This window comes from Carettochelys insculpta, chromosome 23, assembly GCF_033958435.1.
Source record: "Carettochelys insculpta isolate YL-2023 chromosome 23, ASM3395843v1, whole genome shotgun sequence".
NCBI classification, from domain to species: Eukaryota; Metazoa; Chordata; order Testudines; family Carettochelyidae; genus Carettochelys; species Carettochelys insculpta.
In genome coordinates, this window is record NC_134159.1 from 13,240,221 (window position 1) to 13,263,609 (window position 23,389).

Genomic DNA, 23,389 nt, shown 5'->3' on the forward strand with positions numbered 1-23,389 from the left:
GTGATGCAATGCTTTGGCTGAAGTCCTCCAGTGCGGCCAAGGAAGAGGCCAAGTTCAGGGTTCCATAATCACCCCATTAGGAAGAATATGTGCTAGAGCAGGGGTCAGCAAACTTTCCGAGGTGGAGTGCTGAAATTTGACCTTTTAACCCCTATGTGCGGTCCGAGAGCCAGTGATACTTTTTTAAAGTCACTAAGAGTTGTACTTAGAACAGCTTCATAAATCAGTAAAGAGGCAGAGCTTTACCACGTAAGTGGTGCTTGGCAGACTGGGTCGCCAGATTTTTTGAAAACTTACTCAGGACTGGCAGCCCCAGCCATGGGATCCCCAGCCAGGGGTAGAGGGTTGAGCAGGGGGACCCCTCAGCTCCATGGCTGGGAGACGGCTGGGGCATTGACCCCCGCCGGGAGCCCCAGCCATGGGATCCCCAGCCTGGTGGGGAATTTCCATGAGGTGTCCTGTATACTGCATTTATGCAAAAATGTCCCGTGGGACTTCTCATGGATATTCGGGACTGTCCAGCAGATTGCAGGATGTCTTGCAACCCGTTGGTAGCATTTGCTAATCCCCAGGCACTGTGGCTTTGGGCAAGTTCCATGCAATGCTTTGGAACCCCTGCACTACAGCAAACCTGGTAGGATTTCACTTGAAACACATTTGCTCCCTGCACCTTCAGACCTTCTTGGCTCCCAGCAGGAGGTGCTCCCCCTGAGCTGGGTGGCCAGCTCATGGTCAGTGAGTTAGGTGGGAGGATGTGGTACATAGGTGGTGGTCTGGCTTCTCTCCACAGGGGATATTTCCCCAAGCCAGAGGAAATAGCCTTCAAGGGATGCTGGGATAAATTACTCTACAGGGGAAGTTACAGTACAGGAGGCCCGGGTGTGAATCTGCCACGTACCAGTTGGCTGCATGGCAAGTTGTCATGTGGACAAGCCTTGAATTACACCGGTGTGTGAGTTTCTCTGCTGAAATCAATTGATGCTGGTGTCACCAAGAGACAGAGGTCACCAGGCCACATCCCCAGTGCTGGCCAAGCACCCGTTTCTGCAGCAGCGCAAGTGGCAGCTCCCTCCGGCGCGTAGGGGGAGTTTTGCACGCATGAGTCACCAGCAGCAGGGTGGGGTCTGCCGGGGGCTCCATCGCACTCTCGCTGATGCCCACTTCCTGCCTAGAGAGAGAGATCTTGTTTCCATTTCCTGCCGCAGCAATGAGCCGACCTTCCGGAGGCTGCCTCCTCCCCTGCCCTTCTAATCAGCTCTGGCCTCCCCGCCGCCTCCGGCTGTTAACGTCTGACGTGTCACGAGGGGGATCCGAAAGGCAATGCCCCAAAGGAGGGTGCTTCCCTGCCCACGCGCACACCAGTCAGACCGGCAGCCCTCGGCAGCCTCCTGCACAGAAGCACCTGATGTATAAAAAAAAGAAAGGCTCAGAGGTTAAAGTAGTTCCAGTAAAATACCTACTCTGGAGGTAGCTAGTTTCCGTAATACAGAGACGCCTTGTTGGAGAAAGTCCGTGGGCTGGGCCTGCAACAGAGAATTCTCCTGCTGCCATGTGAGCACCAGGGTTCAGTGTGGAGTCAGGCCTGCTGAATGCTGCTGGGTTAAACCACATGCCTCTGAATGGTACTGAAGCCACTGTCACTGTGAAGTCAGTTTTCTAATGCAGTGCAGCCTTTGGTCAGTTCAGAATGGGGGTATTGGGGGCCTCTCACCCACCCCCCCCCGCTAGGAACTCACTTCTCTAGCACAGGGGTGTGCAAAGTGGGGGCTGAGCCCCCCCTTAAGAGGGGAGAAATTTTGTAAGGGGGGCAGCACAATTGGCTGCTGCGTCTCAGGCTCATCCATCTCATTAACAGCATTGAAACATGTTACTGTTTTTATGTCTGTGTAACATTTATAGACTGATTAATAAAGTTTTTACGTTCTATAGATTTATTTTCTTACATGTACCGAAAGGGGATTTTTCCCATGGGAATATAACCTACATTTCCATCAGTTTGAATTACATTAGACAGGTTGGGGGTGGAGGCTACTAATTGCAGGGGTGAAAATTGGGGGGCCAGTGTAAAAAGTTTGCTCATCCCTGCCTGAGAAAAGCTCAGCTGAGCTCCAGTCTAGCCTCCTTTTTCCAAATTCCTCTGACTTTTTGTCCGTGCTGTCAGCTCCGTTGGCCAAGGCAGATGAAGGTTGAGTCAAGTGACAGACCCTCTGTGGTCGTGCCACAAGTGCTCCATGATCCTTGTGTCTGCAGATGAGATCAGTTTGAGGCACTTCCATTGGCAGTCCGTCGGTCTGAGCTCCTGGGCTGTGAAGCTGTGTTTGCTGGTGTTGTGGGAGCCAGGCCTGGCGACAGCAGGGGGCAAAGGGAATAGCTGTTCAAGGGCCCAGTGATTTAAAAGGGTCCGAGGCTTCCAGCTCTTTAAATTCCTGCTACGGATGGCACTGATGGGCTGGCTGCGGGGGCCAGCTCCCTGCCCCTCTCTTTCCTCCCAAGGCACTACCCTTTCTGCCCAAGGTGCTGTTTCTTCCAGGGCACAGGACCAAGGCCCCCTTCCTCCATTTTTCCCAGGTCCTGGTGAGTCTGTCACTAGTCTGGGCAAAGCTCACCTATTGGCCCCAATGGGCTTGGAACTCATAGATAAATACATTTCTGTTCTAGCAGAACCATGACCCTAGGCCTCCTTAGTAGGAACATGGGTCCCAGGGCCTCCCAGTGGCTAGGAAAAGGCTGTGCTAGCAGGTTGTACAGGTGGCACATGCACAGGGGTACGGTGGGTTTGGCAGTTAGGTGTTTAGGTGGGTGGAACCAGTGTTGGTATGGTGGCAGGTCTTCACCAAAACTCACTCAGGGGATCTGCTGTCCTGCCGAATGAAGGGCCTGGTGCAGCAGTCTGTCAGCCCAGGCTCCCAAATGTCCTTGGTTTGGCCCTGTTTCTGGTCGTCTTTGGACATCCTGCCACCACTAAGAGGGCTGAGTAAGAATCAAAAGAGCTGGCTGAATCCTGCTGAGAGCATCTCCACACACAGAGAGGTGGTCCAGGAGCAGGTAAAGATGGTCCCATGGCTCTTTTGATTCGCATCCATTCTGCCTTCACTAGCAGTTGGCAGGGGGACCTGAGAGGTCAGTTCCTTCTCCTCCCTTGCCCACATCCAGGTATGTCTCCCAGGAGAAAGGGCAGAGGTTCTACACTCAACTTGCCTAGGAACAGCAAGGCATGAATCCCAACCTGCTCACATCTGTCTCCCTGCTCCAGCCGGGCTAGGATTTGCAACTGGAAGGCCTTGGACCAGAGCCTAGACACCAACAGGCTAATGTGCAAAACAGCTGTTGCAGCACCATATTTCCCAGACATGCGTTACTCAAACATCACGGTTGCTCACCTCCCAGCCTCAGCAGAGTCACTCTGTCCCCCACCGGTGTTCAGGATGGAAGGACTTCTGCTTGGGGAAGCCTTTTTCGGGGCATTTTTCTGCCCCTTCACATTTCCTTCCTGTCCCCTTGCCTCCCGGACAGTTAATGCACAGCATTTATCTAACGCACTTAAGGTGAATGGGGTAGCAGCTGGAGCTCAGCTGTTGCTTGCTTGCTTACTCAATGGGAAGTATCCCACCTGCCCATGGGAAGATTTGATGGGAGCTGCGTGAAACTCCAGAAGTTCGTCTGAGTTTTCTCTGCCTCTTCCCTGGGAGCAGCATTTCCCAAAGTGTGGTCCGCAGCCCTGTACTGGTCCTTGGGGGAAAAAAATAAACAAACAAAACAAAAAAGCAGTCCTTAGAAAATACCCAATTTATTGCTATGTACTATTATTGTTGTGAATAAATAATAAACAGTGAAAGTTTATTCACTTTTCATTTTTTTTATGTGCGTTTATATTTTTGAGCCACAAAAAAAGGTACTGAAAAAAAACCCGGGTCCCAACTATATAAAGTTTGGGAAACCCTGCCTTGGAGGTTGGTTAAGGTTTGCAACATGCAGAGAGAGGTTGGAGGACCTGTTCAGAGTTCCCTCCATTTTTTCCCATCCCGTGGTGGAATAAATTTTGCTATGTGCCCTGAGGAATGTGCAGGTCTGCACCACGGGTAGAAACACACACTGCTGACTGCGGGAAATTTGCAGCTCCCGTGGATGGAATTTGGGCTCTGTACGTGCACCCTGTAGGTTGCTCCAGTGGCCACTTTAGGTTCTTCAAGAGACCAGATCTTGTGCCCAATGTCAGTGAGGGTTTTGCTGATGATGATAAGGGGAGCAGGGTTAGGCTCATGGCTTGTAGGTGTCTAGAAGTCAGCAGAGAACTCCCTGGATGTTTGGCTCTTCAAACTGTATCCCTGTGCTTTGACAGGCCCTTCCCAAGCTGGAGTATTGGACTCCCATCTGGTTGATCCCATGGAGAAACGAGGGTAGCTGGAGGGAGACAAAGGCAGCAGCATCTAGACCAGGAGTCAGCAACCTTACTAAGGCCAATATTTGACCTTTTGATCTCTGTGGACGGTCGTGGTGCCGGTGATACTTCTTACAGTCATTAAGAGTCCTACTTACAAAAGCTACATTAGTACATAAATGAAGGCGCAGAGCTTTACCGTTTAGATGGTGGCTGGTAGCATTAGCTGGGCTTTGGTTAATCCATAGGCGGCTGGGCTGTGAGCAAATGCCCATCTGCATGGGGGAGGAGGGGCAGGGCTGAGTTCCTGCCATGTATGTTGATGAAATCGGCTCATGTGCCACTCTTGGCATCTGTGCCGGGGGTTGCTGACCCCTGACCTAGTTTCTGTGCTCTCTGCAAGATATCAAAGCCATCTAAATTGCTCTCGTGGCACTGAGGAGGGATACAGCTCCCCCCTCCCCCCCGCCCATGTATTTCTATCAGGGACGTTATTTGTGTTGGCTTTACCTACGAGAAATACCATTTCCTCCTTCCTGAGCCAACATCAAGCAAGGGGGAGACAGACAGCCTGCAGATGTGAGTGCAGAGCAGCAGCCACAAAGCGCAGGGAAGAAAGGGACCCGGAACTGCCTCGAGCAAGTAAGCGGCAAACGTTTTACTCATGTCAGGAACTGGAACGGAAAATTAAGGCTGAGGCCAAAAATAAAACCCATCTGATTAGTACCTGAGCTTCCAGCCCACTGAACCTGCTTTGGGCTGGGGAGATAAAAAGCCACTTTTAACTTCCTTTGCTTAATGTTACTGGAGAAGGAATCCACAGCCAGGGGCTTGCCTCTGATCTTGGGTGTTTGACATTCACTTTAATAACTACCCTTTCTAACCCTCCTACAGATGCACCCACATACGTATTCTCTCTCTCACAGACACTATCTTGCAGTATCCTTCAGTTAAGAGCATTGAGATCCTGGCACAAAGGCTTTATATATGGGCCATGATTCATTGCATATTGTGGGCCTTTGTGCTGCACTGGGCATGTAAATGGGGGCATAAATTCTCCCTGTATCTTTCCCTCAAGAGGGATTTCACTGCCCCCCCCCCCATGTAGAGCATGCATCATGTTAGCACAGCATATGGGGCACGGCAAGAGGACACTGCTCTCTACACTGCATGTTTTGAGTGCTATGATCAGTGAATGTCATCTAGAGCAGACCCAGAGCTACTTCTGAGGGTTTCTCTTCGCTACGTGGAAGGGCAACCTGGTCAGGGTCGATCTTCTGGGGTTTGATTTTGTGCACCTGTTGGGGACACGCATAATTGAACAATCTGGGGTCTGCAGCCGACCTCTGAACTCCTCAATCATGTGAAGCATAAGGGAGGTCAACAGGAGAGTTTCTCCCACCCACCTCCCTCTGCGAGGACAGCCAGGTAAGTCAGTTGCAGATTAGTCGATTCCAACCATGCAACTGCTGTAGCTAGAATGGCGTATCTGCAGTAGGCTTTAATGCCTAGTATAGACTTTCCTGAGTTGCACAAGGAACACATACTCATAAAAGCCAGAATCAGAGAGTTGCAAACATGGCCTAAAGCTGCTTTGATTAAGTCCAGTGTTCAATGGGGTGCTATAGGAACACAGAATCTTGCTGTAGGGGTAGTAATGCTGCAAGTCAAATCCTGAGGCACTCACTCCATCCTAACATAGGTACAGTGGGCAGGGACCTTAGGTTATGGTTCCATGGGCCCATGATCTGCACCCATGAATCTATTGTGTTATGAAAGAACGAGACTCCTATTGTCCTCTTCCTTGCTAGGAAACTGCACCAAGTGGACAAAAGGGACTCAGTGATTCTCACGCTGTAGTGTGATATTGTGGGCACATCGTGGGAAAATAATAGGCCAAATTTCTTCCTTGTCTATTGAAGTCAGTGGAATGGCTTCCAGCATGATTCACCTTTTAAGCCATTCTTTTGTACCAGCCCATCCTCCAGTATCCAGCCCTTTGTTCTTGGGCAGCCCCTTGTAATCAGCTGCTTTCCAGTTGTTGATTTAGTGAGCTTCTGGGCCATCTCATAATGAGCTGCTTTCCATGGAGTGCCATAGCAGCTACCAGTACTGCTTCTATATGCAACCACTCGCTTGCTTGCCATAGCCTCTGTTGTTGGCAGCTAATGGTGATTAACTCAAGTGAGCAGCGGCCAGAGTTTTCTCACCTTTTAAGGCCCATGGAACTTCTTGTCAGAGGAGGTTGTGAAGGCCAGGACTTCAACAGGGTTCAAAAAAGGCCTAGATAAATTCATGGAGGTTCGGTCTACCAGTGGCTGTTAGCCAGGATGGGTAGGAATGGTGTCCCCACCCTCTGCTTGTCAGATGCTGGAAATGGATGACAGGACAGGGATCACTGGATGATTCCCTGTTCTGTGCTCTTCCTCTGGTGCACCTGGTATTGGCCACTGTTAGAAGACAGAATACTGGGCGAGATGGACTTTTGATCTGACCTAGTGTGGTCATTCCTATGTTCACTTCACTATTGCTGTGAAGTTCTGAGTGATCATGGTGCAGAGCCTTGAGACACTGGGCGAGTCCCAGCTGACCATTAGAGGCATGTTAGACCTATTTTGCAGTTCAAAAAACTGAGAGAGAGAGGGCCTAAATGACTTACTCAAGTCACCCAGCAAGTCAGTGACAGAACCAAGCATAAAGCCTGTGCACTGTACCTAGCAAAGGGAGGATTAGAAGGAGCCCTTTTCAGTGAACCATCAGGAATGGGGCGGGGGGAGTGTGTGTGTGTGTGTGTGTGTGTGTGTGTGCAGGAAACAGCACAGATTTCCCCCGCTGCTCAAGATATTGCTTGCAACATGACACAGTTTACGTCTGCAGGGTGGCCTTCAGTTGAGAGTGTGGCCACACGCATGAAACCATGTCAGCGTCAAACAATGCCAGCCATTCACAGCAAATCCCCTGAACCGCTAAGCGGGGCCGATGGCTGCAGCCTTCCCAGCCAGAGAAATCTGCGCTGTTGCACATTTTGCTGCCATACTCCCTTCCCCTCCCCCACACAATTTTTTTGTTTTTAATGTTCCTGTGTTTCCCAGCCTGAGCAAAGAAAGGCTGGGAAGCCCATATGAATCAATGCAGTCCAGCCTCTGCCTCTTCCCATGTTGGCCCATGCTGGCAAAATTCTGCAAGTGTGTGTGAGAGCAGAGAAATGGGTTAAATCGGGGACAGAGACATGCTACAGACATTTTTCATTGCCTTCCCCTGCCAATATAATCAAAATAACTCACTTACACCTCATATAATAAAATTCAGCATCCAAAAGCCTTCCTCCCCTTCAGCGATGTGTCTGGATCCCAGGCCTTGAAGCTGAACCAGAAGAGCCCTGGCTGGTTTGATGAGTTTTTCTTTTTTAACTTTGTTTTACTTTTTTAAGTGAGAAATATTTATGCTGGTGGAGAAGGCGCAACAAACTTCTTGATGAGGTGGAAGACGAGCACTGAAGGATGGTAGATGATATACTAGCAAAACAGGGACCAAATTTTTTGTGTAGGCTGGGTTCTTCTCATTTTTTCTTGCTTAGCATAGATAGGTAAGGGTTATCACCTCTTCTGCCTCTAAGCAAGTGTGCCTGTGTGTGTGGTTTTGCAATTAGAAGTGGTCTACCCCTCTCCTATGTCAGTTTCCATTTAAGATTGCCTCTGTGACAGCCAGAGTTCTCCAACCTGCCAGAGAGCAAAATGTGGGAAGTATCAGCGGCCTTTTACAATGCGGCAAGGAAGACCAGAGATGACAGATGCCCACAAGAAGCAGAGAATATTAAGTTTGGAAGAGATGTCAAGAGATCATCTAGTCCAAACCTCCTCTGTAAAGCAGGCACAACCCCAAGTAAATCTGAAAGAATGAGAGATGGACTTTTAAAAAAGGCAAGAGATTCTGCATATGTCATAGGAATCTCAAGTTTAATTAACCCCTTCTGCAACATCCATACATATAAATCAGATCCAGGAAGGGCACTGTTCCTCTGTCCAATGAAAACACAACCAGCCTAATGACCATTGATACAAATCTGAGCCCAGCTCTTAGGAGTTCTGAGTCGAGCAGGTGAAACATTTTTCAAAGGAACAGTTTTCTGTCAGAAAATACAATTTGGTCTAAACCTAAACCTGGGGTTGTCAGTTCAATCCTTGAGGAGGCTATTTAGGGATTGGGACAAATAGATGTCAGGGATGGTGCTTGGCCCTGCCAAGAGGGCAGGGGACTGGACTAGATGACCTCCTGAGGTCCCTTCCTGTTCTAGGAGATGTGTATCTCCAATTATAAATGGTTTGAGGGAATCAGTGTTCCCTGTAAGCTGAGCACTTGGGTGGTCATCCAGGAGAGATTCAGATGTGACCCCGGTGATTAGCAGAGCACCCAGATCCAGAGGAATGGTCCTCAAGCAGTGGTACGCATCTGCACATGCTTTGGTGCACATAACAAAATTTATGCCAACCCATGAATGGAAAAAAAAAAGAGGGCACAATAAAGGGCATGTGTTGATTTCAACAAAGTTTTCAGTGGAAACGTGTTCAAAATTAATCTTTTCAATGGTCCTTTTTGTTTTGGCAGGGTTCCAAGGCTTCATGTCAATAAGGTAAAAATGCTTTGTTTCAATCTTATTGATCTGCTTAATTTTAGTTTTGACTTTTATATTATAGCGTATTCATCTTCATATTAAATTATATACATTTAATATTACATTTATACATTTTGGCATTATCAAAATGAAATGTTTTGATGTTGCCAAATAGATTTTTTTCTTGAATTTACTTTCCATGAAAAAATCAAAATTTTGTCTGTTTCATGCTGATTTGGAATGAAAACAAATTTTAAAATGTTGTGATTTTCTGTGGGTGAAAATTGCAATTCCCAGCCAATTCCATTTTTGAGTGTCCGAGCCGGTGTTTGATATGGGTGGTCAACATCTCTGAAAACCATGTTGTGGGCATACATCCCATGTGGGCAATGAAATCTAATTGAAGCATGTTGCTGAAAATTTTCTTGGGTTTCAGTTGATCACATTAATGTTTTATTTACTTATGCAGTAAACTAGTTCATAGCTGGCATTCTACTATCCAGAACTCTCAGATAACCAGCATTTTAACTATAAGTAAACTTATTTTAACCATAAGTAAACTTCATTTTCCATAGTAGTAGTAGGCATCCTTCAGTCTACATAGACTATATGGATCGCACCCTTCGTAGTTCCATTTGGGATCATCATTTGCAGCGTCGACTGTGACTGTGAAGACCCACACGAGAGTGACAGTCCTTGCTGCATCTGTCATTTTCCATAAGTACAGTATAATAAAAGTAAATACAAATAAATATACCTAATACAGTATAAGTTTACAGCATACAATATTACTGTTGTTGATAAATAAAGTACTCTGTATGCATTTTTGTTTGTTTGTTAATATCTAATCTTGTTTTTCTTTAGTGTTATGCATTGCTAGGTATATCTCTTTATTATCCAGAATATTTGAATATCTGGCAACCTCCTGGTCCCAGGGCTGCCGGATATGAAAGAGTTTACTGTGGTTTTATTAGTGTTTGTACTAAAAATATACTTCACTCTTCTTTAGTAACTTGTGTTCTAGGAAGGCTGTCAAAAACATCAGGTACATAAATGTGTGTCATCCCCCCCTAAATATACTCCCTGAGGTACAATGATGGATCTTCCCTTCCTTGTTGAAGGAATTTGTTTTTTTTACAGGAATTTACTGGTATTCAGCCAGCAAAACAAATGGGATTTTTAAGCTCCACAACTATGTTTAAATTTTTTCTTAAGGGACCCCACTCACCCAGGTGACCAGCAGGTATTGAAGCCACAAGCTTCTGCTTCTTTATCTGGTAGAAGTAGTAGAGTGTTATCCCCCATAGGCCAGTCACTAGGGAGGGATATGTCACCCTTGGTCATGGTGTTGCATTATTATCCCCATTTTGGAGGTGTGGTCCCTGGACCAGGTAAGTGGCCCTCCTGCCCCAAATCTCTCACCCCCAGCCTTCGGCTGCATTGTCGGACTGGTCTGGAGGGGGGAAAGCCCTGCTGCCCTCATTCCTCTCCCTACTGCAGCTCCTTCAGAATGTTGCTGTAACAAGCAACACAGCCCTGACCCCCACCCCAGGAGCCACCCCCACCCTGACTATTGCCATGCTGCGCATTGGGGCCACTCCCAGCTGGCATGCCTCTCTCCCTTTTCTGCCTTGACTCAGATCCAGGGAGCACCACCAGTGCTGGCATCCATGCCCCTACCCCTGTCCTTGGCCCCACCCTCCAACCTCACCCCCAGGCCAGCCCAGGAATCCCCAGCAGGAGGTCTATGCAGCCCCACCCATGCTAGGGTAATACTGAATAAGTCTTCTAGTATCTTTAATAAAGTACATAACCCTCCTCTGGAATCTCCCACTCACGCATCTGATGAAGCAGGTCTTTGCCCACGAAAGCTTATGCTCCCAAATATCTGTTAGTCTATAAGGTGCCACAGGACATCTTGTTGTTTTTGAAGATACAGACTAACACAGCTATCTCTCCGATACGTAAGTGATGTGCGCCGTACCCACATTCTGCACCTTACAGTGCTGAAAACAGATCTCATAATTTAATAAATTTCATTTTGGTTAAACAGGCCTTTGATGACATGGGGCTAATACCAGCCCCCCTAGAAGAGGCAAAGGACTGTGATTGCAGTTCTGTGGATTGGCCTTTGAAAACAGAAGTTGCTCGATTTCTATTTACAACTTCATTGAATGACTTCGTTTGGGAACTCTTCCATTACGTACCTTTGCACTGAGATGGCGCAAAAGTCGCTGTTCATAGAGCCATCCAACAATGGCAGGATAAATGATCAGAGAACAGAGAGAGAAATAAAAGAAGGTGAGTGATGATGAGAAGGGAGAGAATTACAGAGGAGAGTGTGCACGCGCGTGCATATGTAATCTGCTGTTTAAGGTGTATAACATATCCCCCTCTGTGCCTGATCCATGTATCCATGAAGGTGTAGAGGGCCAGACTTTTCGTCTGGATGTTCCCAGTTGAATCCTTGGTGTTTGCTACAGTTATAGACATGACATGTGGTACTTTTTAAAGTATTGGGGGCACAATAGTTAATCAGCTATAAATGTGTGGAAGAATTGAGAGCACTGAGCCAGCCATGCAGCAATCTCGCCCTATAGAGCTAATGCAGGTACATCCTTGATTGGAACAGCTATCACTGAAATCTGTTATTTCCATGTTATCTCTTAGTCTAAGTGAAATTTTGCTGTAGTTACTCACAGCGGCCATGGTTAGAAAAGGAGGCAGCAGAGAGTTTCTGTTAAAGTAATTGACAATGTTTCTCCTAGGTGGCCTGGATAAAATGCTGAAGCTTCTGGGAATTCTTTTGCATAGTATGTTAGAGAGAGAGAGAGAGAGATTCATGCTTGATAAAATTCCACCCTGGTCAATGGATGAAACAGCAGCAGCAAAAGCTCTAATAATATAAAATTATAGAAATAATAAGCAAAAGACACAAAATTTGCAGGCTGAGGTTAAGAAATGCCCCCCATCAATATATCACCCTACACAGAGTAATTTTGTACCCGTCTCAAAGTTGTATTTAGCCAGTGTAATTAGTCAGTTCAGCTTTTGATGGCAAGAATCTAGACCCATCAAATTCTTCCTTCCCGTAGCTCCATTGACTTCGGTAGAGTTCAGTTAAGGATGAATTTGATCCTTCCTGTCAAAGGACATGTCTATTGGGAAGATGTGATGCCAGGGGCACTGAGAAGGGTGTGGAAGGCTGAGTCCTGCATTGCCATGTCTGAAAGGTGAGGTTTAACTTTGGCTAGGACAGAGTGGGAGAATGGAAATGGCATTATAAAAATGGGCCTGATGGTAAATGTATTATTCTCAGGTGGCATCTGCACTCCACAGTGCTGGTCTCAGTGGCCAGAAGAGGGCACTGGTCCTGATGTTGGTGTGGGTCTTGTGAGTGTGAAGGATCTCTAGTTATTCAACTCATATGGGGAATGTGTGGTCCTAACATTTAGCACCATATCCCTGTGTTCCTATTGCCAGTCTATACTGCCACATGGTTTTCACCTCTGTATATATAGGCCCAATGTGCCTGCAGGGGTTTAGATGTACAGCCATAAAAATAGTAACAGAGAGGTAGCCATGTTAGTATATGTTCTAGCAAAACAAAACAGCAGTCATGGTGCACTTTAAAGACTAACGAAATGATTTATCAGGGCATTAGATGTATTAGCCAGAAAAATAGTCACAAAGAGGTAACCATGTAAATCTGTAGTTTCACAAAAACAGGCAGTCCCATAGCACCTTAAAGACTAGCAAATTTATTTATTAGGTAATGAGCTTTGGGTCTTATCCTCTGGGTAAGACTGGGTGTTACCCACAAAAGTTCATTACCTAATAACTAAATTTGTTAGTTTTTAAGCTGCAAAAAATAATTGTTGAAAAAATGATTCATCTAAACTGAAATTGTGAAATAGTGAAGTTTGCTGAATTTCCTGACTTGAAAAAAACATTGAAACAGTTTCTAAACTGCCAAAAACATTTTGTTTCAATATATTCTAACCAAAAAGTTTCCTTTTATGCAAATTTCTGATGGTGAAGATTAACATAATTAAACTGAAAAAAAATTAAAAGAGAGAAAAAAAAGTCAAATTCAACAAAATATTTTGATTGAGCTGAAATGGAAAAAATGTTTTGATTTGTGACTGTTTCTGAGATTTTGACTTTTCATCCCAGTTCAAAGGGGGGAAAAATTTCAAACTCTCATAAATAATCATGGATCTGGAACGGTTTCCTGCCCTGCTCTCCTTAGAAAGACTGCACTGGAATCTCCTAGACTTTGTTAAACTGATGCAGAATATTCAATACTGTTTCCATGAAGCCTTTTCGAGCATGGGAATAAAGTATGTAAGAGTTTGATATATACCCAATGTAAGGCCAATGAACCTGCAACCTTAGGGGCTAAAGCCCTATTCTCTACCATGTGAGGTAAAGGTCAGCTGGCTCTCAGCCCAGACAATAGAGCAGACATGTCACTCTCCCTTGTCAGTGGTCTCAGTGCCTCTGGGGTAACACCAATATCTCTGATCTTTTGCAAGTTAACCATCCTGTAGTCACATTGAATCTACGAGAAAGTACTGAGAAATGGTCATCTTTCCATATAACCTGCTGAGGCACACTTAAAACCATTGGTATTACCTCTCAAACAACATAGTTACTCAGTACAAGACCTATCCTCTCCCTCATTGTTTTACAAATAGATTGTTAATGTCTCAGACAATTTCTGTGGAATAATAAGAAGCTGGGAATATTGATGGATGAACTTTATCTCCCAAAGTATCGAGCTGGAATGAATTTCTCTAACGCCTTCCACTGCCATTTTATCTCTTATCATGAAGCAAGGACTATATTGGTTTGACAGAAAGAGCAAAAGAAAAATTCCAGCTTCTGTTATGGCTAAAATATATTTAGAAGGTATCTGTAGCACGTATCCTGATCGGGCAAAAAACTGGGTTTTGTCAGACATCATCCTGAACTGGGTCGTTGAACCTGGACCCATCTGAACTTCTGCCAGCTTTGGAGAAGTTTAGCCCCAGCTGTAGGAGTCAGACCCATCTCTGTTAATAACACGTACCAATGCTGTAGCCTCTTCTAAGTGTAATGTTTTATAGCCACCCTCAATGTTGCCCAACAGCCTCAGGGTCTTTAAACATGGCCTACAGAGCCACAATCTCCCTGTTCCTGCACTGGGGTGACAAAGCTGTGCCGTGCTTTTAGAAAGCAAATACAAGGGTGTGCATTTATCATGTGTTATAACACCTGCGACTCTTGGGCACCTAGTGAGTTGCCATGACACCCTTCTCAATGGGCATTAACAGAGCAGGTGAAGGGTGCCTGGTGGCAACAAGCAATTGCCCCTTGGTGCAGAATTTGCTCTTAGAATCAACTTTCTGTCAATGGCAAAAGAAACAGAACCTGTGTTTTTAAGCAATGCTGCTCCCCTAGAACGAGGTGCTTCTCTTCAAGCAGACTGTTAAAACGAGCGAAGGTGACCAGATACCAAGTATGAAAAATGGGCACAGATGATAGGGGCAGAGGGGACAGCCAGCTTTCTGGGCCCCTGGGCAGGGTAGGAGGGAGGTGGCAGCCAGCCTTCAGTGCCTGCTGGAGCACGCTGCGCTGTCCTCCCTCCCTCTGAGCCACCAGGCGTGCACCAAACAATTTAAAGGAGCAGCTGTGGTGGCAGCTGGGAGCCCCTGGTTCTTTTGAATCACTGGGACCCTGGGCTGACTGCCCTCCCTGTCCCCCCCCTCACAGGTGCTGGAACTGGGTGGGGGGACTGCAGGACTCCCTGGCTGAAAGTGGTATCCATTGTATACAGTTTGGTTTAAAAGCTCTGAGCATCCCCCACTATACAAATTGTTCCAGCGCCCCTGCCCCCCTGGTTGGGGGGACCTGGAGAGCTAGATCACACAAAGGCCGACATACCAGGATTGACCCTTGACCCCCCTATCGTATCAGGACACTTGGTCACCTTTGCCCAGCTGAACTGGGGCCACAGTTGGCTGGGGATACACAGCCGCCCTGAACTGTACCCTCTGGGGCAGCCCTTTGTTCTGCTTTAGCTAGGCCAGTGAAGAGCTGTGCAGCTTAACAGGTGCAGTTGCTTAAAGTGCCTTGGCGGGCTGTGAGGGGACACCTCTCAGTCCAGGGCACCTTTTGGGCAGAGAAAGGGCCTTTTTAGCCCCTCTCCTCCACCCCACAGACAGGCTGCAGGAAGGTGTCTGGGGCTCTGGGGCCAAACCCACAGCAGGGTAACAAAGGGCTCCCCCTACAAGGGCTGGGAAAGCCAGCGGCCCAGGGCAGCAGCCGGATTGCAGAGCAGCCTCTAGGGCTGGCCCTAGCCAGGTCCGGGGAGGACATGTCATGTACTGGACCACGGGGGCAGCCCCCCACGCTGCCCTTTCTGGGGTAGGCGCTCCAGCAGCAAGGGAGAGGTTAACACCCCCTGCAAGCCGGCCGCGGGAGAGCCGCCAGCTCGCCCTGTGCTTGTAAGTGCGCCCGGCCGGTAAACACGTCGCTCCAGAGCGGGCTGTTCCAGGAAGCCTCGCGCCGGTCAGATGAAAGGCGAGCGGGATCGATGTGCCCGCGGGGGAGGCGGGCCGCGCCGTCTGGAGCTGGCGGCCGGGCGGAGGCAGGCGGCGCTGGGGCTGCAGGCGGGAGGCGCGGGGGGGGGGGGGGGGGGAGAGCGGTGGCGGCGGCTCCGGGCGGGCGGCCCGCGACGGACGGCAGCAGCCGCCGGGGAGCTGTGAGAGCGGAGCCGCGTGTGTGTGTGTGTGTGTGCTGGCTGGAAGCGCGCACACACCCCTTGCTACCCCAGCCTCCTTGTGTTTCTCTCACACACACACACACACACACACACACACACACACCTTGCTACCCCAGCCTCCTTGTGTTTCTCTCTCTCTCTCTCTCTCTCACACACACACACACCCCTTGCTACCCCAGCCTCCTTGTGTTTCTCTCTCTCTCTCTCTCTCACACACACACACCTTCCTACCCCAGCCTCCTTGTGTTTTTCTCTCTCTCTCTCTCACACACACACACCTTGCTACCCCAGCCTCCTTGTTTCTTTCTCTCTCTCTCTCTCTCTCTCTCTCTCTCTCACACACACACACACACACACACACACACACACACACACACACCTTGCTACCCCAGCCTCCTTGTTTTTCTCTCTCTCTCACACACACACCTTGTTGCCCCAGCCTGCTTGTATCTCACACATACATACCCCTTGCTGCTCCAGCCTCCTTATCTCTCTCTCTCACACACACACACACACACACCCCTTGCTACCCCAGCCTCCTTGTGTTTCTCTCTCTCTCTCACACACACACACCTTGCTACCCCAGCCTCCTTGTTTCTCTCTCTCTCTCTCTCTCTCTCTCTCTCTCTCTCACACACACACACACACACACACACACACACACACACACACCTTGCTACCCCAGCCTCCTTGTGTTTCTCTCTCTCTCTCTCACACACACACACCTTGCTACCCCAGCCTCCTTGTGTTTTTTTCTCTCTCTCTCTCTCTCTCTCTCACACACACACACACACACCTTGCTACCCCAGCCTCCTTGTGTTTTTTTCTCTCTCTCTCTCTCTCTCACACACACACCTTGCTACCCCAGCCTCCTTGTGTTTCTCTCTCTCTCTCTCTCTCACACACACACACCCCTTGCTACCCCAGCCTCCTTGTGTTTCTCTCTCTCTCTCTCACACACACACACACCTTGCTACCCCAGCCTCCTTGTGTTTTTTTCTCTCTCTCTCTCTCACACACACACCTTGCTACCCCAGCCTCCTTGTTTCTTTCTCTCTCTCTCTCTCTCTCTCTCTCTCTCTCACACACACACACACACACACACACACACACACACACACACACCTTGCTACCCCAGCCTCCTTGTTTTTCTCTCTCTCTCACACACACACCTTGTTGCCCCAGCCTGCTTGTATCTCACACATACATACCCCTTGCTGCTCCAGCCTCCTTATCTCTCTCTCTCTCACACACACACACACACACACACACCCCTTGCTACCCCAGCCTCCTTGTGTTTCTCTCTCTCTCTCACACACACACACCTTGCTACCCCAGCCTCCTTGTGTTTCTCTCTCTCTCTCTCACACACACACACACACCTTGCTACCCCAGCCTCCTTGTTTCTCTCTCTCTGTCACACACACACACACACACACACACACACACCTTGCTACCCCAGCCTCCTTGTGTTTCTCTCTCTCTCTCTCACACACACACACCTTGCTACCCCAGCCTCCTTGTGTTTTTTTCTCTCTCTCTCTCTCTCTCTCTCACACACACACACACACACCTTGCTACCCCAGCCTCCTTGTGTTTTTCTCTCTCTCTCTCTCTCTCTCACACACACACCTTGCTACCCCAGCCTCCTTGTTTCTTTCTCTCTCTCTCACACACACACACACACCTTGCTACCCCAGCCTCCTTGTTTTTCTCTCTCTCACACACACACCTTGTTGCCCCAGCCTGCTTGTATCTCACACATACATACCCCTTGCTGCTCCAGCCTCCTTATCTCTCTCTCTCTCACACACACACGCACACACACACACACACCTTGCTACCCCAGCCTCCTTGTTTTTCTCTCTCTCTCACACACACACCTTGTTGCCCCAGCCTGCTTGTATCTCACACATACATACCCCTTGCTGCTCCAGCCTCCTTATCTCCCTCTCTCTCTCTCTCACACACACACACACACACACACACACACACACACACACACGCTGCCTCAGCCTCCTCATGTCTGAACTGGAGCTGGCACCCACAGAAACGGGAAGGAGTGGCTGCTTCCAGTCCTGGGGCAATTCTGCAAGTTTACAATGACTCCAAATCCAACGATTGCAGAATGCCCCCAGCGCTCTCTTCTCTGGGCCTCGGGCACAGGTGCTGGAACTAGAGATGTAGGGGTGGTGGACCGGCAACACTCCCAGGTTGAAGTGGTTTCCATTAGCTGGTTTACAGTTTGGTTCAATGGCTCTGAGTATCTCCACTATACAAATTATTCCAGCCACCCTGGCCTGGGAATGCCAGTGCACCCACAGTTAAGGCACCTTCCCCTTTAATCAAGGACGGACATCTTTGTTGCCTGTGTTTTGCTGTGCCTGTGAATCATTTTGTTCATGGCTGGGCTGAGGGAGGTGTTGGGGTGGGAGCAGCACCCAGGATTTCTGATGCTTTTATCTGGGGCCGGCCGGGAAAGCGCCCCACAGAAGTGGCTTCACCTTGAGATGTCTCTCCTAATTGTAGCGGCAAACAGGGCTGGAACAGGTTCTTCCTTTCATGTTGCCAAGGTACATTCCCTGACTGGGGTGGGTGGGGGGAATATGGGTACCAAGGGAGCATATGAGCCATTTCGCAATCTCAGCTGGGATGTTTGCATAATGAGTAAATTTGGGAGGCTGGGGTAGAGGGTGGGGAATGGGACTATCTGAAATGATTTCCCCATAAAGCCCTTATTTGGAGGGATTTTCTGTTTAATTTTTCCTCAGCCGTTCTATAATCTAAGCAGGTTTCAAGAGTTAATGAATATTTGTATCTTCTTATACATTCTAATGGGCTCATCCCAGTAGTTTTACCGGGAGCTCAGTCATTCAGTAGATTCATCGGAAGGTTTAAGATTCTACACTGGGCTGGGAGACAGGAATGCCAAAAATCTAATTCTTCTTGGTTAGTCTCTGGGTAGGATGGCCATCCAGTGTGCTATGGACTCATTGGAATGAGAACTGCCTGAGTTCTCCTATCCATCTATCATGCTTGTCTGTCTTTCATTATTCCATCACTCAAGCACCTGTTCTCATAATATCCCAGTGAGGATGGACAGTGCTTGTAACCCCATTTTACAGATGGTGAACTAAAAGACTCCCCTGGAGTCACCTAGGAACTCTGTAGCAGAATTGAAACCAGGCTTTCTGAGGCCCAGGCTAACATAACACGCAGGCCAGGCTTCCTCTGGAAATAATGGAGATAAATTATACTGGCCTACTTCCCAGGTGCAGAGTTGATGCACCAGTGTTTAATACAGTGTTTTGAAAACCGCTGCTGTATGGAAGTGCGAAGCGTTATTGGTTCTGATCCTAGTTCCATTGCACTCTGTGGCAAAACTCCCATTCCCTTCCATGGAGCAAAATCAGGTTTCTTGCTCCCTTTGACCTGAGTCACTTCTCACATCAGGGTAAGTCTGGAGGAACGCCATTGAAACCAGTGTCACACTAGTGTAAATGAGAGACAAGTTAGGCTTTTTTTTTTTTTAACTGCAAAATTATTGTTCTGCAAGTGCTACCTCTAGTAACAAACTTGGGTCTCTCCAGTGAAAAAGTTTAAGCCCTGTGGTGGTGGTTGCTTTTTTTTCCTGCTACTTCTGTGCAGCTCTTTACTTCTGGACACTTTGCAGCCAGAATCCGAGCTGATGGGGTTGGAAAAGCCCTTTAGATTGCTCTGTCTAGCCCTCCATGCCAAGCAGGGTAAACGGCCGTGCTGATTCTGCCCTAAATTTAGATATTCATGCTCTTTATGTATTTCAGCTTTTCTTGAGCTGTGATGTATAAGGAAACTAAACCAAACAAAGAAAATTTTGGGAATCCAGGCAATGATAAAAACAAATAAGCAAAAAAGTACTAGCTGCCCTATGTTGGTGGAATTCAGATGGTCTCAATAGTGCACTCCTCCAGCCTGGCTGGCTCTGTGGTCCTGTAGCACGTCAGGGCTTGGAGGCAGTGTTTGTTCCTTGTAAGCTGAGTGCCTAAGCAGCTATTCAGGAGAGATTCAGGTGCCGTGCAGCTGATTAGCAGAGAGTGGGCAGCTTGGGTTTCTATTGGCAGTGCACATCTGCACAAGCCTTGGTGCACATAACATTTAGTTTGCCCATGGATGTTAAAAATTAGAGGAAACACTGTTGGGAGGGCTGAGTATTTCTCTTTCTAGGACCTGTTTGCACAGCTCAGCAGTCCTACCTTGGTAATGCCCTGCCTTCTCTTGTGGTGGTGGTGTATTATTAATGGATTACACTGCTGTGATCTCCATAAATATGTCAGAAGTGAACAAGGCGCCCGACAGTAGACTGTCATCAGAGAGGAGCTTCAGCTTCAAAATTCAGAGCCGGCATTTCAACCCCTGTGTTTGTGGCGTTTGGATCTAGATACATCACAATGTAATTGCAGGGCGATTGTTGTGACCTGCTCTTTCTGAAGCACTGTTTGTTTTTCTTCTGTAGGGAAGCTTGGCTCCGAATCCAAATGACACCCAAATTGTGTTTTGTGGGCAGGGGTGGTTTGGAGCCAGTTCTAATTGTTGTTAGTTTATTTGTTATTTGTGTAGTCGTAGCAAGTAGAAACCCTAGTCATGGACCAGGCCCCTATTGTGCTAGATCGGGGTGGGCAAAAATTTTCACAGAGGGGCCACTCCATGAATTTTGGTATGTGTTGACGACCAGTGCTGGCCCCTGTGGCAGGGATGGGGCCGTAGGCAGAAGGGTTGGGGCTGGGGCTACAGAGAGAGAGACAGTGTGTGTGAGTGTGAAAGAGAAACACTGTGTGAGAGACAGACTTGGTGACACAGATTGTGTGCTGCTGTGTATGTGTGACAGTGACTGTGTGTGTGGCACAGACTGGGTGTGTGTGACAGTGACACAGAGTGCCTGCGCTGGCTGCTGCTGGGTAAGTTTCTGAGAGAAGCCACCTTCTGTCTCTAAAGCAGATGTGTCCTGCTCTGTTATCGACCCTCTTCCCTGCTCAGCACTCCATGCTTCAGACTGGAGCAGCTCCTATGTGTGTCTCCCTCTCTCCCATCCCTGATCTCCAGTGATGCGGTACAGGGGCAGGAGAACACCCTGACTTCAGCACTACCTTCTCCCTCCAACCTCCCCTCTTCCCCTGCCCCGCCCTGCCCCGCCCCACCCCACCCCACCCACAGCTAGCAAGAGAATCCTAGGAATAGCTCTGCTGCAGGTGGAATAAGGTCAGAGGAGGGGCAGTTGAAAACATGCTGCTGGCTCTGAGTAAGCACTCTGTGCTCATCAGCTGCCTAGGCTGGAGAGAGGCTTGTCAGGCCGGATCCGGCCCTCAGGGCTGATTTTGCCCACCCCTGTGGCTCAGTGATGTACAAACAGAGGACAGCCTTACCCCAAAGAGCTTAAGTATATCTCCTTGCCATAGAACAGGGGTTAGTAACCCCTGGCATGGGTGCCAAGAGTGGCAGGTAAGCCGATTTTCATCATGTGAGGTGGGAACTCAGCCCTGCCCTTTCTCCCGCCTGTAGCCAGGAGCTTGCTCAAAGCCAGGCTGCCTGTGGATTAACAAAAGACCAGCTAATGCTACCAGCCCCCACCTACACAGTAAAGCGCTGCATCTTCATTTATTTATTAATGAAGCTGTTGTAAGTAGGGCTATTAATGACTTTAAAAAGCATCACCCACACTCAGACTGTCCATAGAGATAAAAAGTCAAATTTCAGCACTCTGCCTCGGAAAGGTTGCTGACCCCGACATAGAACTTAGCTCTGTCCGCACATCCTTGAGAAGCTGTAGCTGGCCATGTGTTCCTGTGCTGTTGTCTTCCGTCCTCATAGCAATACACTCCAGGAGGGGAGTCGAAGCTGCCAGGACTGTAGAAATCACCCTGAGGACTTGAAAAGCATCAGGAACTGATGTACAGTGGCGAAATCCACACCCACAAAGTCTGCATAACAACAAAGAAAGGACCCGGGTCTGGTGGAGTAGGAAGGGTGATCTGAGGTGGATATCACAGCTCCTGGTACTGAACGCAAAGGGCACTGAGAGCAGCCTGTGCCACAACACCTCTGAGGCTACACCCTTTCTCCTCTGATGTGGCGTTAATAATGGGAGTCGCACCACAGTCCTTCACAAAAATAAAATCTTTGTCCCCTTTCCCAATTTACTCTGGTGTTTTGGGTCTATTCCATTCTGCATCCCCGCCCCCATTAGCCCAAAGCTTATATAATGGTATGTTTAAGAGCTGGATCCTTTGTTCTTTCTCTGAATCATGTTTATTTCTCCATGCAGTTATCAGTTTGACACATACATGAATTATGAGGTGCCGGGGTGTCTCAGAAGCATTCGCAGGGGGGTGGAGGTGGGGAGTCTGTTATTCTTGTGGGACCCAGAAGGGGATTTTTTTTTCCTATTATTATTCCTATCATTTTAAAAGAACAAAACTCTGCCTCAGTCTGTAAAACTTCTCCCGAGACAACCGACTTCAGCATTAATTGCTTAATGGCTACTCTGCAGCCCAGGCTAATGACAGGCTCTTGAGTTATCAAAGCACAAGGTGAAAATTAGGCTGATGGTGGATGTAACAATCTGGCTGTTCATTTCAGAGAGGCTGCTCCATCTCAGGAAGAGTGGAAGCTGAAGGAATAATTCCACTGTAGAGTGTGTGCGTGTGTGCGTGCGTGCACGCCTGTGGTGTACAGTGGACTTGTGAAGCAATCTGTCCCTCTTTTCTTGCAGCCCTGAGAGCTCTTGGCACACACAGCCCCTCGCTGTGCAACAGATCGTACGATGCTGGCTCTAAGGGAACTGATGGGAGTTACTTTCCCCTCTCTTGACTGGATTTTCTTCAAGATGAATCAGAGTCTGGGCTTGGTCCCCTCATGTTTTCCTTCATTTAGTGCTTACTATCAGTGGGTCTAGGGTCATGTGGCATAATCAAAAGAGGAAAAGCCAAGGGGTGAAGGCTAAAAATTGGCTACCGCTGAGTGTGATCAATACCAGATTGAGGGACTAGGACTTACCTGGAGAGAACTAACCTAAATTTTATTTGTGTTATGCAGTGCCTGGACACCATGATGGGCTTGGTAGAAATTCCCAGCAATGGAATGTCTGCTGTCTACACAGTAAAAGGCCCGGTGGGTGCAGTTCTTCTCAGGTGAAGTGGATTCATCACTGGCTGTCGCTGGTATGGACCCTGCCGATTTCCTGTCCTTTGGTAGGCCTCTGCTGCTGTGCCACTCCTACGCCAGCACTAGTGTCACAGATGGGTGTTGACTTTCCATTCTTGGTCTCTATGGGAGATGTTTGTATCACCCCTGAAAAACACCAGATATGTAGACTCCGGGAGGGGAAGGGTTTTCTCTATTTTTTCTGTCCTGGGGTAGAATAAATTTAGTTACATGCACCAAGGCATGTGCAGATGTGCACCAGCATAGACCCATGCTGCTGGTTGTGGGTGCTCTGCAAATCAACTGGGCAGCTCCTGACTCTCTTCTGGCACTCAGCTTTCAGGGAACACTGGTGAGGGGATGAAGCAGGAGTTGGGAGGAAGGAATCATGACAGGCTGTGGGGCTCAACTGAAGCCCTCCCACAGTTGATGATCCAGGCAATGGGCTGGAAAG